This window comes from Rhinichthys klamathensis, unplaced genomic scaffold (assembly GCF_029890125.1).
Source record: "Rhinichthys klamathensis goyatoka isolate OS25496 unplaced genomic scaffold, OSU_Roscu_1.1 h1tg000009l_1, whole genome shotgun sequence".
Taxonomy (NCBI): domain Eukaryota; kingdom Metazoa; phylum Chordata; class Actinopteri; order Cypriniformes; family Leuciscidae; genus Rhinichthys; species Rhinichthys klamathensis.
The window spans coordinates 5,831,392-5,849,791 of record NW_026606562.1 but is presented as its reverse complement, the minus strand read 5'-3'; the positions used below and the strand labels follow the sequence as shown (position 1 = coordinate 5,849,791).

At 39.2% G+C, this 18,400-nt stretch overlaps 1 protein-coding gene across 1 annotated transcript in view; it reads left to right on the top strand.

Annotated features, from left to right (window-relative positions):
- Positions 1-18,400, top strand: part of add3a (adducin 3 (gamma) a) — a 100,775-nt gene that overhangs the window by 4,915 nt on the left and 77,460 nt on the right. Inside the window, exon 2 of the mRNA XM_056260662.1 lies at positions 17,536-17,588. The gene's annotated coding sequence lies outside the window, so the exon portion shown is untranslated. The remainder of the gene's footprint in view (positions 1-17,535; positions 17,589-18,400) is intronic.

Here is an 18,400-nt window from a genome sequence, read left to right as displayed (position 1 = left end):
ATTACTTGTGAGTTTTTGAGTCTTTGACTGATTCATCATTACAGCAGCCGTCTCTCAACAGTCATTCATTTGTGAATTGTCTTAAGGCCAAAAGCAGTCTGTTTTTGCACGAGCTTTTTAAGGTCAAGCACATGGGTTGTAGTCGACACATGTAAATGTCCATGTCTTTAACCTAAGAAATACCTTTTTAAGAGAGGAATACCTCTTATTATCATTGAAGACCCCTTAAACGAGAGTTTTACAACCTAAAGTCCATTGGAGAAGAACATCTGCATTGACATTCCAGATTCCGGTCGTTTACCAGTCAAAAACTAGATTTATAAACCCACAAAATGGCGCACAGCTGCATAATGTGGTCTTCGACATATCCACATATTGTTCTGTGGGGTTATTTGATTATAGATGAACGAGCTAAATGACAGAGAACAACATGAGCAAATCTTGTAATATAATTGGATGAGCCGGTGTGGCATAACAAGACAGCATCATTGTCAGGAATTGTGTCTCTGTGGGATAAGGGTCAGAATAATCTCTTTATACATGTGTGGGTGGAAACAGGCCCCATAGAGATGGTTCTCACAGACTGTAACACAACTCTATACCAGCACAGGAAGTGAGAGGAGGACAGACCCCATGAGATCGCTTTGGATGTGACACTAAGGACCCTTTTCACTGACTTGGAAAAGATCTCTTGGGCAAGACATAAGCCCATTCAATGTCCTCTTACAACGTCCTTCTGTTTAGAGGAGATGCGACAAGTTTCCAGTCAAGTTACGTTTCTGTCCTCGGAAAAAGTGAAGCAACAATTTCATGACCAGTCAGAATTTTGTTTAATTTGGAGTTATGTGGAGCGTGATTTTTTTTTTTTGGATCCTGTACTGTATCTGCTAAATGAAAGTCATCGGGTGCAACCGATGTGTAGAAACATGCAAAGAAAAAAACAAAACATAAATGAAGAAAAAAACAAACAAACACTTGAAGTAAACAAGTCACCTTTTATAAACAAGTCGACTTTTATGACAAGGCAAGTTTAGTTCAGGTTGTAAAATGTCAACTGGTACATTTCAAAAGCGTAATGATAGTTATGAATTAACTTTTTAACTTAAAAAATAATAACAAATTGGTGTAGTACAATCTTTACTCACAATTCTCACGCTATTAAATTTCAAAATGAATTATAAATAAATAGAGCTGCACGATTCTGGGTAAATTGAGAATCGCGTTTGTTTTGTTTCAAATAGAGAACACGATTCTCCTATGATTCTGGATGACAACTAAACAAAATAACATGTCATTTAAAGGTTCTGACAAAATGTTAATTGCTGCAGTCTATTTAAAAGTGTTTCATTAATTTGAATGAATTATATATATATATAAAAAAAGAATGATTCAATGACTCGCCCATAAATCCTTCACTTGTTTTACTGGATGAATCAGCATTTTTTAATGAATCTCTTGAATGAATGATTCAATGACAAATACATTTATAAGTAATTTGTCGTCACCTACTGGCGTAACGACGTAATGGATGCAGTCGTTTTTTGAAGCGCCGATTTACTTTCAAAAGGTGATTTGCTCTATTTTGATACCATAGACATAAGTGTTTATATCCGAACTACAAACTTACTTTTATCCCAGTACTTCTGTGATCATTTGACAAATGAAACAGAAATAATGCTACTATCTACTGTGTGGTTGAAAAACCTGTTTCATACATGGAATGGCTCAGCAGCGCCAACACAGATCTGAATGTTCGCTGTGATTTTGTCAAAGGTTTAATAGACTCAGGCGAATCATTGTCATTAAGGAATAAGATCACATGGGTGTTTGAATCGAGATTGTGACCTTTTAACGTTTTTTCGTGCAGCTCAAATAAATGGAAAGTAACACATTGAATTAAACATGAAATTTTGAAGTGGAAAGATTAGTATTTTCTTGTAAAATGTACCTCGAAAAATCTTACCTTTACTTGGTTATACCACATGACAATTTTAGAGTCTTTAAATTTAAACTTTTGTTGAAAATGGTGTCAATACAAAGAGTGCATTTCTCAGAACTTGGTACAAATATTTCGTCTTTGTTGTTTTATCCATTAGCCGTTGGTGAAAAAACTAAAAACATAGCAAGCGTAGCATAGTGATATCTGAATAAGACACACTCTTTAGATTAGCAAAAACAAGATCACGATAAATCCCTTCATTTTTGATAAAGGGACTGTACTTTTTCTCTACAATTTCTGCCTATTATTGTGGTGGAAATTGCAGATATTCACCCTAGTTGGGCTGCTGTACAGCCAAAACAAACTTTGTTCAATTATTTTCCTGTTATCACTGTAAAGCTGCTTTGAAACAATCTATATTGTAAAACGCGCTATATATATAAAAGTTGACATATTTTATATTTTTATACCACAGATGCAGTAAATCCCACTATTTATCAATGAAATTTGCATAGCGTTTGGTAGCTATACATGTCTAAAAGATGGAAATCCTCTACATTTTGAACTGGAACGCCATTTTCCCTTGAAATTGCCTCCCTGGATTTATTCCCCTGAGCCACCCCCCGAACCACCCCACACACACACACACACACACATTTCCAGGCCTGATTATAGATTCTGTAACTTTTTGTTCTTGTCTGGTTTTTGGTTTTAAGTTTCTGGACTGTGTGAATGAAAATGCGCAGGCTCCTCTCCTCGGTCGAATCCTCCTCTGGAGTGGCACTCAGGGTTCCTCTGGTCCAGCCGAATTCCTGCTAGCAGAGAATCCATTTGCATTGATATTAGCAGTCCTTCGCCATGGTTACAAGGTCGTACCCTGTGAGAAAAAAAACCCGAGAAAGAGATGCCAAGAGCTGACTCAAATGAGTTTGAGACGAAACCGTTTGATGTCCCAGCCAGTTTTGCATGCTGGATCTGAGAAGCCAGACGTCTTACGCAAGAGTTTCAAATCAGACTAACTAAGATAAATGAAATGGTTATTAAAATTTCACTTTAATTACAAAGAGATTGGATGCGCTTACAAACAAGGCCATTTTCATGGCTATGGCTAATAACGTTTTGTAACAGTTTTAATTTGCTGGTGGTATTGGGTGGGATGTACTGTAGCTGTGGTTGTTTGACAGCTGCGAGCTCAAACAACTCAGATGTAGTTTGTGTGGGTAATATTTGTTTGGTGGTGTTTACTGTGAGGCTTGACCCCAGAGGGGGGGCTTTGGGGGTGTGTGTTTTTGTCTTGGGAACACAGTAAAAATGTTCCAGGTCAGGAGTTTAATGGGCCCAATCACTGTCATTTTACATCGGTTGAGAGCGGCACAATCACTCCCAGATGTTGCTGTCACATCTGTCTTTCTTTCTGCATCAAAATCTGGTCTAAAATACTGTCATTGCACCAAATCAGCAAATTAGAATGATGTCTGAAGGATCATGTGACACTAAAGAGTCGTAATGATGCTGAAAATTCAGCTTTGATGCATTTTAAAATGTTCAAGTAGAACACAGTTTATTGTAATAAAATTTCACAATATTACTGTTTTTACTGTATTTTTTTGTTCAGATAAATGCACCCTTGCTGAGCAGAAACTTTTGAACGGCAGAGTTAAATAACTTATGACGGTTGCATCGAAACAGAAGTAGCTTCATTTGGACTGGATGGCATTCAAACACAGGCCTTTTCCACAGGCTGAAGTTGGATCATTGTGATCTTTTTCTTTAATTAGACAAACATAAACATGTCGAGACTGAATGTAGCTCCATACAGTGGTTTTGCATCGCTTCCAGTGGACGACAGGCCTTTGTTGCAGTTTAAAAGCAGCGCTTTGTATCCATAAAATTCCCAGGGGGTACGTTTGTCCGACATTAAAACATTCTACCTTTGTGAATGCCATGAAAACAAAGACGTCCAACCACTCTTTTCTTCATTGATAGATCGTAGGCACTTGTTTAATTTAACGTGTCAGATTCCGAGCGCTTCGCTTCTCGGTAAGAGCCTCGGATCTGGTCAACGAATCCTGAGATTTTAAATCACAGCCAGTTTGGAGGAAGTGGGTCTGAGTTCTCATGGTTGAGGTCGATTTTACGGCCCCGGACCTCAAACCGGTCAGATTAAAGTGTAGAGCATTTAGCCAAGCTCTTCTGAAGACATCCTACTTAAAGCCTCGTGTCTTTTTGACAACGTAATTGAAGGTGTGAATCGTCAAGCTAATCCTTGACTCGGCTCAATTTGTCATTGAATCGTTTGGAATTCGGAAAATCTACTTTTTGACCCTCTCTCTTACGGTTGAGTACACAAACCTGAGCGCATATGTGCTGATGAAGATATATACATTCTGGCAGTCTTACATCCCTCCCTCCGGCCAAAACAGCTCAGCTTTCCCAGGAATGCACCAACAGCATCTTCAGGTGTGGAATTAGCCTGAAGTTATACACATGTATATGTTGTGTGTTTGTATATGAATGTTTTATCTGGATCGGTGAAGTTGTTAGTGTTACTTTTACAGCTTCTTTTTAGAGTATTGCAATTGCAAAACAGCATTATATTCAGGTTTTTTCATGGTGCGTACGACAAGAAAACTGCCCTGTAATGTACTTTCATAAAAAAAGGATTGTAAAACTTCACACACAATTAATATCCTGTTACAAAAGAAAATATCGTTTATTAAGCTTGTCTGTTTATATGCGTATGTTGTGACCCTCTGACCGTGACTTTGAGGGTGGTGTATGGCTTCCTGCCCACAAAGGAAATGTGCTCTATTGCACTGATTGTGTAAAAAGAAAAAATAACCTAAATATAACGACTCATCTGCCTGGGCGGACACACCCTACCCATAGATCCTGTTGTCGAGTGCCGCATCACAGCTCTATATTCTCAAACAGGGTCCAAAATGTACTTTTTGCCACACCTGCCAATAGTGAGTGAAATGAGAAAGTATAACGCAACTGTGTTTTGCCCTTTTTTATTAAAAATGTTTATGTTGCCATGACAATTCAATTATTTAGCTTTTTTCTTGCTTACTGGTGACAAACAGCCTAGTATAGGGGCTTTTGCACTGGAGGAACCTTTCCATAGTTCCTACAACTATTGGTGGAAGTACCCACTTTTCGGCGTGTTTGCGCTACAGGAACTGGGAATGATTTTGGTTATAGGAATGCCTTTCGGGGGAACTAAATTAGCTCCTAGAGTAGGGTTTAATCCAGCACAATAGAGGGGTGAACTGGTTCCCTCAACAAAAATCAAATAGGATTTTTTTAGTGCCACAATGTAGGGTTGTGCCGATGGACGGTGATTGCTGACCGACATCACGATGGAGAGCCACCATCTTGATGCCACACCCCCCACCCAGACACTTAGTCTTAGTCTCTAAACTTTGCGGGGATTGTTCTGTAAATTAAATTGAGAATATAACTTATGCATGCTATTTTAAATACTGTATGCCAGAGATGTGACACGCCCGTTTCACATATGCTGCGTTTACAGTGCGCAACTGATGCGCCACCACAAACACATTTACTCACTATTGGAATTTCAAATCCAGAAGTTATCAGCAACTTTTATTTTAAAAAAGTTTTGTCAGCATTAGGGCTGTCACTTTTGTGAAAAAATCCTGTTCGATTTTTGAGACATAAGTGTTCATTGAATCGATTGTAAAATCGATTTTCCATGTCTAAAGACGTTTCCATTCTAAACACCAAATATAGGCAAATCCACGGACAACTAACAGGCATTAGGAAGAGCGTAAAGAGGGCGCAAGTCAGCAATACTTCTGATGATTTATTGGCGTAAAGTTTCGTGCACAATGACAAACAGGAGTGCAACATTCAGGGATTGAAATTAACTCCCGCCAAATAAGGGTAAAAATGAACTTTGGCGGGTAACGCTGTCAAATCACGAGCCAATTTGGGATGTTTCTATGTTTACTCACTTTGCTGGGGAAGTTCATGTAAGCCAAATCTGTGCGGATTAAGTGCAAATACGCAACTCGTGAGTCCTCGTGATATATTAAATACAGCGTATTGAGCAGAATCTGCGCATTTCTGGCTTACTTGAACACACACGTCACTACGCAACAAATAACAGCGCGCTTGTTCATTTGCATTGAAGTAATAGCGAATATTATAAAGCATTTGGTTAACAGAAAAGACATTATTTTCCAACATCCTACATGATCTGTGTGCTGTATTGATCTGTCCACCTAAAACACATTTTTGTAAAAAATTTTTTTTAAAAAGTCGTTAAAATCGATTCCCTATTTTCGTTTTCGAAACTTGTGTTGGTTGGTCGGATCGATTGTGGAATCGATATTCGAACGTTTTGTACACATATACACTCTTAATAGACTATTCACGTTTAAACACAATTTAAACAACATATTATTCAATGCAGTACTTCTTTATAGATTATATATTAAGTTGTACTTATTTTAAAATCGCAAACATTTAACAAAGTTAAAACTTAAAATTGACAAAACCAGTAGACACATACCTTTTCTTTTGCATAATTTAAATCTTTATACAATAAATCTTGCATGTCACAAATAACTTGTTTTTCTCTTTCGTCAGCTCGCTTTCTGATTTAGGTATTGTGACACCTCAGGAAAATCTTATAAGATAATCTGTAGAGCCATCAAGATAATCGGGACTTTACCTAGGATTGTCGGAAAGGGAGAATTGGGCCCAAACTCGGCCCGATTATCTTGTAGTGTGTGGGTGCCTTAGTTACAAAATTACACTAGCAGGTGGCAACCAGTGAGTTACTTGCACTTGGCGATTGTTAATTTTCACAAACAATGCATTAGTGTTTTATCTGAAAGGTTCATATGATGAACCCAAACACTTGACATGTGTTTCTGTTGTGTGTCATGTACAAAACTAAAAATACCTCGCATTTACTTGGTCACATTTTGGAATAAATGCTTCCTGCAAGGTTAAACGTATAACATTTAAATGAATCCCGAAGAATCATTTGGAGTTCTTCAAATATGTCTAGATTTAACCAGGAATGCTGGATCTACTGGGAGATCTTTTAAAATTTCTATTGACTGATGATGGGAATCTGAGCAAGGAATGGCAGTTCACAAGTTCATTCTCTTCAACCCGATAATGAGTGTGTATGTTACAGTGGGTATTTATGGATGCGTTAATGACCGATAGGATCGAGTTTACTACTGTGTGTTGAAATAAGAGTGCCAAAGCCTTCTGAAGGTGGATGGACGTTCATGCTAAATTTAAATACATGGAATTCCCTTCTATTACTGGAGCTTCTCCATGTACAGCAGGGATCGTGTTGCTCAGAGACACTAGCTGCCCTGTTCAAATATATGATACACACGGCCAGCTTTGATTTGGCTTAACATGACATAAACGATCTGCATGCAACACAAACTCAACAAACAAACGCACTGGTATTTGAACACAGTCCTTTGGTTCCAGGCACTGTGTCCAAGTTCATGGAGAAGAAGCACGGCTATTTTTATCGTGTCATAATGGATGAAGTTAGTAGTTGTAACAGCAGAGTTTGGCTCGTGGTCACGTTGCAGTATGTGTATTCACTTCATTATGTGTGGGTTTTTTTTATTATAAATTGGTCATTTTTAAAAAATTAGCATCATGCAAAATACCCATCAGATAGATTATGGGTGAGGCTAGTCAAGCTAATGGAGAAGGATATTGCAGTTTGTTCTCGCATCATTGTTTACAGGGCAGGGCCTACACTCTTCAGCTGCGGTTAACACTTGCTAATGCTGTCCTAATTTTGCTACAGTGTTGCTAAACTGGACATAACACTGAAAGATTTAAGAGCAAATGGAGGGCAATGTTCTTGAATAATGACTGAGGTCTAAATGTACACTCTTTTCCACCAGCTCTTTACCACTTAAAGGCTGTTTCCTGGATGTGGCAATTTAGTCAAGGATGAGGCAGCGGTTTACTCTTAAAAATCACCCTGAAAGTAAGCGGCACAGCAGGTTCTGTCTGCCCGAGGTTGTATTTTCTTGACATTTATGGTGGTAGATCTCCCTCATGACCTTTAACAATGTTTAACCTGCCGTTTCTGCAGTCATATTCTTCTGTAATATGAAACACCAGCATCAAGTTTGTAATGTGTTAAAAATCACAGAAAAAGAGGAATAACAACTCTAGTTTCACTCTCGCTCAAGACCGTTATTACCGGCCAACAAACCCCAAAGGCTTTTGGTTTCGAGCCACAATCTCAATGTGACTCTTTCAGTTCTTGTACTCTCAAACTCTGTCATGGGTCGCCATGCTCGTTTAGCTTTGTATTTTGACAGCAAGCCCACATTGACCCCCTCCCTGAGTAAAGCTGATATCATTGTGTAAAGAGTCTCCTACTGTTGTTTGTCTTAAGCACTTAAACCTTTTTGACTCTTGTGCTTTTGAATTTGTGAAAAATGAGGCTTTTTGAAGATCAAGATCTTGTGGTTGTGTTTAGGATAGTCATGTTGCTGCACCTCTTGAACTTTGTTTCTTTGAGTTTGCAGCATATTGTCGTATTGTTCTTCATAATGGCTTCAGAAGACTTGAAATGTTTTTTTTTTTTGTCAAATATAGAACAGTCATATCAACTACTTTTATTTGTATGTTTTTATAAATGTTTTAAAGTCAATTTTATGGCATTTTGTAATTTTTTGCTTGCGAGGGCACCTCACTTGTCTTTTTTAAAGAGGTTTGACTCTACGTGTTGATATTTTGAAAAATGTTACCTCAGAAAATAACAAATCCTCGCATAGACGGCGCTGTGCTTTTGCATGTCCCTTCAGTGTTTTCCTGACGGTGAGACGCACACGGTTCACTGTGAGATAGTCAAGCCCTGCAGGTCTCAGTCTTATCAAAGCACAGCTCCAAACTCGTATCACAGTTTCCACTGAGGATGTGTGGCTGCGAAAACAGATATCAGTGTTGGGAAAGCTACTTTGAAGCTGTGGAAGCTATCGGTAGCTAAAAGCTCTTCATTTAAATACCATTAAAGCTAGTCCACCACACTAGAAAATAGCGATGCAGCATTTTGTTGTGCTACACCATTACTCAATGGAAAAATATTGAAGCAGCTATTACATAGCTACTAGCCTATTGTGAAACCAACTGATATATATGCTACTGAAATATATAGTAACAGCTACTTGTCATTTTTAGCCAGTGGTGGACGAAGTACACAAATCAAGTAGCCTACTTGAGTAAAAGTACACATACCCTAAACAAATATTACTCAAGTAAGGATACAGAGTGATGGAAGCCAATCAGAATGGGGATGATTAGGAGGCCATGATGATGGTCAGAGGCCAATGGGCAAATTTAGCCAGGATGCCAGGGTTACATCCTGGGATTTTTTAATGACCACCACAGAGAGTCTCGGTAACGGTGCTTTTTGGCAGTATAGTGTCCGCATCACAATACTGGGGCGTTAGGACCCACACAGACCACAGGGTGAGCGCCCCCTGCTGGTCTCACTAACACCTCTTCTAGCAGTATCCTGGTTTTCCCAGGAGTCTCCCATCCAGGTACTGACCTGGCTCAACCCTGCCTAGCTTCAGTGGAGCTTTGGAACGAAGTGTAGTAAAGGTTTCCCTACAGATACTTAAGTACAGTAACAAAATAAAAAATAATTTGTTACTGTCCAGCACTGCTTTTGGCTCCCTAAGAGTGCTGTAAACCTGTGTTTGTTTTGTGTTTATGTTGTGCGTGTGTGTTCGAATGACAGCGATGCAATCCTCAGCAGGAGCAGGAAAGCATTGCGTTTCCTCTTCCTATTCTCGATTAAGTGGACAGGAAGTGCTCTTTTTCTTTTTGACAGATGGTTACAAAGCTGACACAACAGGCTTTGAAAAAAGACAATGTTGATGTTGTCACTTTCTTTCCTTGAATTTGTCTTTTGTCAGTGGATATATGCAGGTCACCCCATATGATCTTATTATGCAGTCATTGTGATGGATCTATTCAGGAAGGAAGAGGAAAACAGTGACCCTGTGATGTCACAAGATGGGTCTCCTTGATGACGGCAGTGCACCGGATGGATCTGGTCCATGGCCTGTGTCACACAATCCTCACAGAATTGACGAGGACAATTTTTCAGTATTAAGAATCATGGTTTTCCTCCATGGAACAGTCGGGAGAGTCAGAGTTGTAGTATTCAGATGTCTTCTTAAATAGTGCTTGCTCGGCTCTTGTGTATCATCAGCCAAGAGTGGCATTTCACAACATGCTGACAAGCAAGATCACATTTGCCTCCGAATCTGAGGGGTATGTGGTCAGTCATTAAGATTACGAGTAGTAATGAAAGCAGGAAAAACAAAAAGGAGAATATGAAGGTTTCATGAAAATGGATTTTTGCTACAGCCATCCATTATTATGGCCATTCTTTTTTTACTTTGACGCGTTGAGACCCTTGCAGTCTGTTCCATCCAGCTGTTTTGGAACTTCTGTTGCACTTCTGATAGGAAAAGGGGTGTCCATTCCTGGTCCTGTAGGGCCAATATTCTGCAGATATTAGCTTGTCCCAACCTACCCAGCCAGCATTGCATGGTGGGGCCAATGTAGGCACAAAATGGGCTTGAGGTATTTGAGGACTACATGGGTTTGTCCATGGTTTCCATATTGTCCCTATCTGAATTAGCCACAGTATGGGCCATAAATGTGTTTTTCCATGGCTTCCATGATGGCTGAAATGGAACCAATGCCTCAAGCCCGTACTAGCTGCGTTTACACTGTCGGGCCAAGAGCGGGCGTGCTAGAAAATAGGGTTTTCTGGCCCGATGAATACCTTGGTCCAAAGCAGGCCAGCTCGGGCTTGAGGAGTGGTTGCGAACAGAGGCTGACTTTACCTGAGTCTGGAGACGGCAGCGCCAGATTCTGTCAGCATTAAAGACTTTTAAAATAATTCCCCTCAACTCACTTTTATGTTTGAATGCCTTCTGTTTGTGATCCGATGGGGATTCTGATCACCATATAAGGTAGAAATATTTATATGCGATGCAAAAGACTATGCACGTTAACCATTACCATAGTAAACATGGTAGATATGAACTTGAAGAAATCAGACAAATCATAAAGGCTATCACAATCATGCTTTTATTTGATCTGTCAGTAGCCTACGTCTCGTTTCTTTATACCGGACTATCTTAAAATAAAGCAACTTTTGTTTCGGGAGCTTCCTCTGTTTCTCTGACTGAAAACATCTAGCCTACTGGGAGAGAGTGCTAAAGCTCCTCAGGTCGTATTTTTGGTGGCATATTTGTAGAAATTATCATTCTTTCTAAATGTGATGTAAATATGTCCTGTAACTACCAAATAAACAGAAACAGACGCGACTGAATAAGTAAGTGTGTCCTCTTTTTCTTTTGTGAAATAGACCTAACGGTAGGTCTAAACCACTTTATTTCTGTGTGACTAATATGCAATTTTGACACAAATGAATTCATTATGATCAATCACTTCTTATTGTAAACCTCGATGCTTGGGTTTTAGATATTCAAGTAAGCAACAAAAATGCCAGCAAACGGTTGTTTTGCGATCACGCTGTTTCCAGGGATTTCTTTCTGATTAGTTTTCTGATAAAACTTCCATTTGTTGGTGAAATGATGTGTTTGTGTGACGTTGCTCCAGAGAGGTTTGTTACGGGCGTGTTTTAGTGAAGCGCTGTGGAGCTTCTGGCCCGACAGTAGAAACGCAGCAGATTTTGGGCCCGGTGCTACTGGCCCGAGGCTATTAGCCTGGCATGGCCCGTTTAAAGCCCTGGCCCGACAGTGGAAACGCGGCTATCGAGCCTACAATGGCCTCACCATGCAATTTGGGATGAATATTGGCCTGGAAGTTTCTAGCAATCTTGAAGAGAAGCTCCATTTGATGGCAACTGAAACAACATACTATTGGCTATTTTCAAAGTTATCTGGAATGCAACACAAGGTCGCAAGTTGAAACTTTAAACTAACCCTAACAATACGGCATTTTCTAAACTGAACTAGTGTCTGACTCTGATATAAATTCATCCAATCATGAAAATCGCAATTATACTGGGCTTCCTTAAGACCAATTAGTCGGCTAGTTGTAGAGACTGACATATAAAAGCTTGATTTTCAAAATTTTCACCACAGGGGAACTTTAAAACAAAAGATTGACTGTAAGGAAGAAATGAGCCTGAAAGTGCATGACAAGGTCGCAGCCGCTTCCCCCACCCGTCCATCTGTGTGTTTGGGTGTGTGAAGTCATCACGCCTCACAGTGTTTCAGATCAGCTGCTCTGTCAGTGCTAGATGAACCTTAACCCTCCCATCTCCGCGGCCATGTCCATAAGATACAAATCCTGTTACATGGGGGTGTGACTGCAGATCACTGAAGAGATTAGCAATTTGGTGATTCATACCAACATATAAACAAACAGATAGTTGACAGGACAAATACAAATGTTATTGTTTGCTCACCCTCGTTCAAAACCTGCATGGTGGTTGTTTTATTTCTGTGGATCATACAGTTTTGTGTAAGGAACAACTGGAATATCAGATTGAAATGTTCTCCTGTTGTATTCCATGGAAAAAAAATACAACATACAGGTTTGGGGAAAACATGAGGATGAGTGAATAATGACAAATTTGTCTTTTTTTTTTTGATGAACAGATTTAACATAATTTCTGCTTTTGTAGTGGTCAGAAACACCCATTTTTCTTTTTGAAATGGGTCTGTGTTTCATTAGAACTTCATAAATTCATAAATCAGTTATTCAAGCAAGTTAGGAAACACCCTTTGATGTAGTGACGGGCTGTTTTACATAAACCACATGCCGTTCGTTTAGAAATCTCGACCGAAAGGTCACCATCCCATCTGCTCCAACTATGAGATTGAAATGACCTTGTGTCTCTTCTCCGCTGAGTGTTTATATGATTTGTGCTTTGGCTATGTTCGCTACACACAGTGTTCCTCCTCAAGTCACTACATCAGATAACCGTCAGGGGAGTTAAAAGCAGTTTTTCCTCTGGTACACCGGCAGTGGGTCATTTCATTGGGTCAGCATTGGACCATTAAACCCTGTTTCCCAAGCACTGTCCGCAAACAAAGCACACTAGTTAATGTAAAGCAGTCAATATTTATGCTTTTTTTTAAATGAGTAGTTTGTATTCTTTTGATCTTGTGTAAAATATAAAACATTTAAAACAATTATTTAATTGTGAGACAAAGTTATTCATGCTTTGATATAAGATTTTGGTCCATAAACTCTAGCATGAACACAAATAAAACTATAAGGCACATGTCACACTCTGGCTTTTTTATACTAAAGTAATTAAGACAATAATTAGGACCATATCCTCATTATGTCATGCCATGTGAAAGCAAGGTGTGTGAATGAAATTCAGTTTGTTTTTGGGCAGAGAGGCTTGTATTGGCTTCTACGTAACAGCAAAGAGGTCTCCGTTCAAAAGTGCACAAGTGAAGCACCTTAGTAATCACTGGCATGTCTGTGTTCATATTCTTAGGGGTTGTCAGTCATGCAGTGGTCCTGAGGGGGTTTTATCATTTATTGAGGGATTCCCGAGCACCATCTGTTCTGGCGAAGAGCGAGCGCAGGGATACTCACATACTGAGATGGTTTACTGAACGCTCATCTGCCCGTTATTCTGTCAAATATAGCTTGTCAGCCGTTCAAAGTGGACTTCCTCTTCTCTTTGATCACTCTTTTGAGTTCAGACCATATCTGACAACCACAGCTGGGCAATATCACATGTACACCTCATTTATACCTCATAGGGTTGCATGATATTGGGGAAAAAATGGCAGTGCGATATTTTACGATTACATATGTGATATGAAAAAGACAGGAAGTTTCACCAGATGACTTGAATTGCTCTATTTGGAAAGAATTATTAATTGGCTATAGAATGATTGAGATGATTTTGTTGGTGAGTGCATTTGCAATTTGTTTTAAGTGTGAAATTCTTTTAGGGCTCAAAACTTGAAAAATGTGTGTGTTAATATTTAAGTTCACTTTTTACAAGAACCAATTCTAACCATAAAGTGAACATAAGTGAAACATAAAGCTTTTTTTAAAAAAAATCCACTGAGTTTCATAGGCCACATTCACACTGTTTTTTAACCAATTCAATGACTTTAAAATAATAATTATTAGGATTTTAATTTCAGTGTTATTATTAAGGATTATTCTATTATTATTAAATATATAAAAAGCATATTAAGCATAAGAAATGTTAATTCAAAATCATTTTATTTTACTGTAAAATTACAATACTAAAATTCTTAATTTCTTAATTTTTCTTCAAGCTTTTATTTTGACGGGTTGCCAGCAAATAAATAAATGCGGTTTCGGTTTTAGAGTGAAGGAACTGGATGTTCATTTACACGTGTGTATCTCACAGCATTTCAGAACAACTTAATTCACTGTAAAGTAACCAAGACTCGGAAACACAGTATCACGAACTACACGTGTGTAAATGTGATTTACTCTGAAACCGGTATCACATATATTTGCTTAAATTGCGCTAAGCCATATTGTGATATTGCTTTTATTACGATATATTGTGCAGCTATAATTTTCCAGACTTGTATAGTAATACTGCTCATAATTCATGAAGAACCCCCAACAGCCAATCAGATTGGAACTGTTCATTTTTAGCCAGCGCTTGACATTTTTGTACGCAATATGCATCAAGCAGCCAGCGAACAGACCGTGGCTAGCGTAATGATGCTGTGGGCTACCAAACTACTCCCCAAAATCTCTGCACATTCCTCTCATAAACTCCATTAATGCTCAGGGTGACAAAAAGAGCCAAACTCGGTCGCGAGAGCCTGTGAAATTCAGAGTCGTCTGACAGAATCACACTAACAATCCAGTGTTGCGTAAGTGTCTCGTTTCCCACAAACGGCGTGGTCTGAGTTTTTTCAAATAGCTGGGAGCTCACTGGTCTGCAATATAACCCCAAATTTAAATGGGTTCCTTAGCCAAAATATGTCTGGAAGTGTGAAAACAGATGCTAAATGTTTCGGTTGCAACAGGACCGAGACTAGCTTGCTTGCATAAGTTGCAGAGTGGAATCACCTCGCTTCAGGGGCCACTAGCTGTCTGTAGGACAACACGGGCCAGACACAATTATGTAAGTACGGATGTTATCTAAGTGACCCTGAACCCCATCAGCACGGTGAATGAAGCGTGAACCAATTATTTGCATGTGGCGTAACAGGATTATACTAATTTGAGTTTTCTGAACATTAACTTTTAGATTCAGTTGGTTTCTAACTGTGTAATTATAAAGGTTCTTTATTGGCATTTATGGATGAAGAAGAGTCTTTAACATCCGCAGGAACTTTCTATTGCACAAAAGGTTCGTTATAGTGGAAAAGGGTTCTTTGGATATGTTCTTCATGCTGAGAACAAAATGGTTCTTTTAAGAAATGCTCACTAAGGTTACAAAAATGGTTCTTCGGTTGCACCACACTGCGTAAACTCCTTTTTTGGAACCTTTATGTGTCCGATTATGCTAAACTCTTAAAAACAGAGTGAAACGATGCGTGGACTTGCTGCATGTACTACCCGCTGTGTGGCTGACCTAGCAGTGTTTAGACAGATGTGTTGGTACAGACGATAAAGATGGTTATCACATGCTGCGGATCTCCCCGAGGGCTCTAGACAGGGTCAATTTGATGGGTTTTTCCCCTCAACTGAGCTCTTTGATGGAGGTCTGTCTGTCTCTCGGTAAAGGGGGTCTATCATTTTTAGAGCATTTTTAAGACGCTCTAAACAGAGTGGAAGGAAAAACGTCACATTTACCGGTATTTGCAGGTGCCAATCCATAAATATAGCAACATTTTGGCAAGAATTGAGAAGAACTGCAAAATGTTTTTTGGTGGTGGCAAGTAGTGTTTGATATTTTGATATGTATCGATACTGAAATATCTGAAAAGCCATGTTTATTTCATTTGCCTCTTTTGTTTTCTATTGTATTTATTGCTCTATCGTTTGCAGTTTGTTTGTTTGTTCTCTTTTTATTACTTTTTTTTGTAAATGTAGTTCAACGATTCAAATAAAGCCTTCCTGTGTTGTGTGTAAGATATCACAACAAAATTACCCAAAGTATCAAAAAATTATGATATAATAAATTATCTGTATGGCGGTATAGATGGCAGTTACTCCGTGGTATCGAAAATGGTATTGAATATCGATATTTTTCATGGTATCGTGTCGAAGTTGGAAATTCCAGTATCACGACAACACTAGTGGCAAGTTGTAAAGTAAAGGTGCAGTCACATTTCTGCAAAGTTTTGTACACAAGTTTTCTGCACAAGTCCTGAAAAGTGAAGCCAAAACATTTCGATCGTCCTCCGGTGGCTGGCTGCGGTATAGCTCATAAACCCCGCCCTCTCCATGTAATCGAATGGGATGTGAGTTAAACTAAAAAATTGATTTACATTTCAAATAATTCCATTGATTTAAATTTCAAATAATTATAGTTTCCAAAGATCGTTTCTGTCGTTTTTGGAAGTTCTCAACACACAGATGTTCAAGTGTTCGTTTTCCCAATAAATTTTTTTCAGTCTATGTTAAAAAAACACTGACATGCCAATCAAAATCCACCAGACTTGAACGAGAACTGCAGAACGGTTATAATAAACCGAACGTTATTTTACGTTGGTGTGGGCGAAGCTAATGTTGTTATAGTTATTGTTCTTTGCGTGAACAGGCCTTAAAGGTGCTCTAAGCGATGTCACGCGTTTTTTAGGCCAAAACTTTTTTTGTCACATACAGCAAAAATCTCCTCACTATCCGCTGGCTGCCTGTACCCTGAACACACTGTAAAAAAACGCGGTCTCTGCAGACACCACAGGCTCCACAAACAGCAACAAAAACAAACTGGGCCAACCCGCACCACGAAACATAACAAACATTTCCAGCCAATGACGGACAAGAAGGGTTTGGGGAGTTAGTGTGCGGATGAGGAGGAGGGAGGGTCTAGTTAGCCTCCGTTTTGTTTGACAATAGTTCGAACGTCAACAAGAAGTGACGTCACCCAGGATCGCTTAGAGAACCTTTAAGTTAGCAGGCTAATTGTTTAACGGAGTTCTAAGCTTGTACACTGAGAGATTACCTCGCTAAATATACGCTAACTAAACAACCAAAAAAACAGGAAGCGTTAACTTGGTTCTAGAATGCCGTTATCATTACCCTGTAATGAAATGTAGACGTTGTGAGATTCGTAGAAGAGGAGCGTTAAGCATGTGTGCAGGAGTTATTATTTTTAAGATTCAAAGAGTTTTGCCTGGCCTACTCTCTATGTTTCTCCATTTATCGACTGAGGGGCTTGTCTAGGGAGTTGACTGTCTACGTTTTTTTTTAATCTTTTGGCTCTCGTGTGCATTCCAGGCGTTTGAAGAGATAACAAGGTACGTCAGATCAGGGAGGAAGTGCACCTAGCTATTTGGAAGGCTTTGAGAGAAATCTACTGGTAGCTGATATTTTCTTTCCTACTTCCAGCTGCTGCGTTGTTCATCACTTTGGATGATTGTTGTGTGTTTGTTTGTTTATTTCAGGTGATCGAGCAGCGCGAGCGCTTACAGGCGGTGTGATCTCAGGCTCCCAGCAGGTGAGTCTAAATAAAGCTCATTCCCACAGAGAGTCCTTCAATTGAACCTTGACTCGCAGCACCTTTTCATTCAACGCACACAGCGAGACGTTCCCTCGGGGTATGGCCTTTGCTTGAGTCTGGAGATGGCTAAAAGTGAATATGCTGCAATGTTTTGAAATGTTGACTTAGTTCTACATATGCAAATTAGATCATATGCATGAGCATGAGCCTATTAAATATGCATTATAATCTGTCCAACACAATCTCACAGCAATTCGTAACTATTTTACATTGTGGTTAATTGGTGACTAATTTGTACGAATTCATACGATCTGTTTAAACCCCAGTGACGGGTAAGTTGGCGGTGGTCATGGTCCTTCATAATGAGTTACTTTTATAAATCGCATGTTTTGCATACAAAATTGCCACCACGTAAAAGTGACATTTTCTCGTGAAATTGGATTGGTCTGTCAAATATAAAAGGTAGTGCTAATTGATAGTGTTTTTGGAAATGAATGGAAATTAAATTATCTTTATTTAAAGGTGCATTGCGCAACATTTCATGTTAAAAATACCCGTTTTTCTAACCCATACATGCTTAAACAATTGCCTGATGGGCTGAATGAGCCCTTCTCTGATCACTGCGATTGCCTCTATAATCCTGTACAGTAAAATAAATAAGAGGGATTCGGGATGGAATTTGAGACTGGGCGTGACGTCATGCGCGTTCACGCTCACCTGGCTATGTCTGGCAGGTTTGTGTATTAGCCGCCATTCTCCGTATCAGCGAAGACAACTCGAGCGACAAAACTTTAGTCAACTTTCGACAA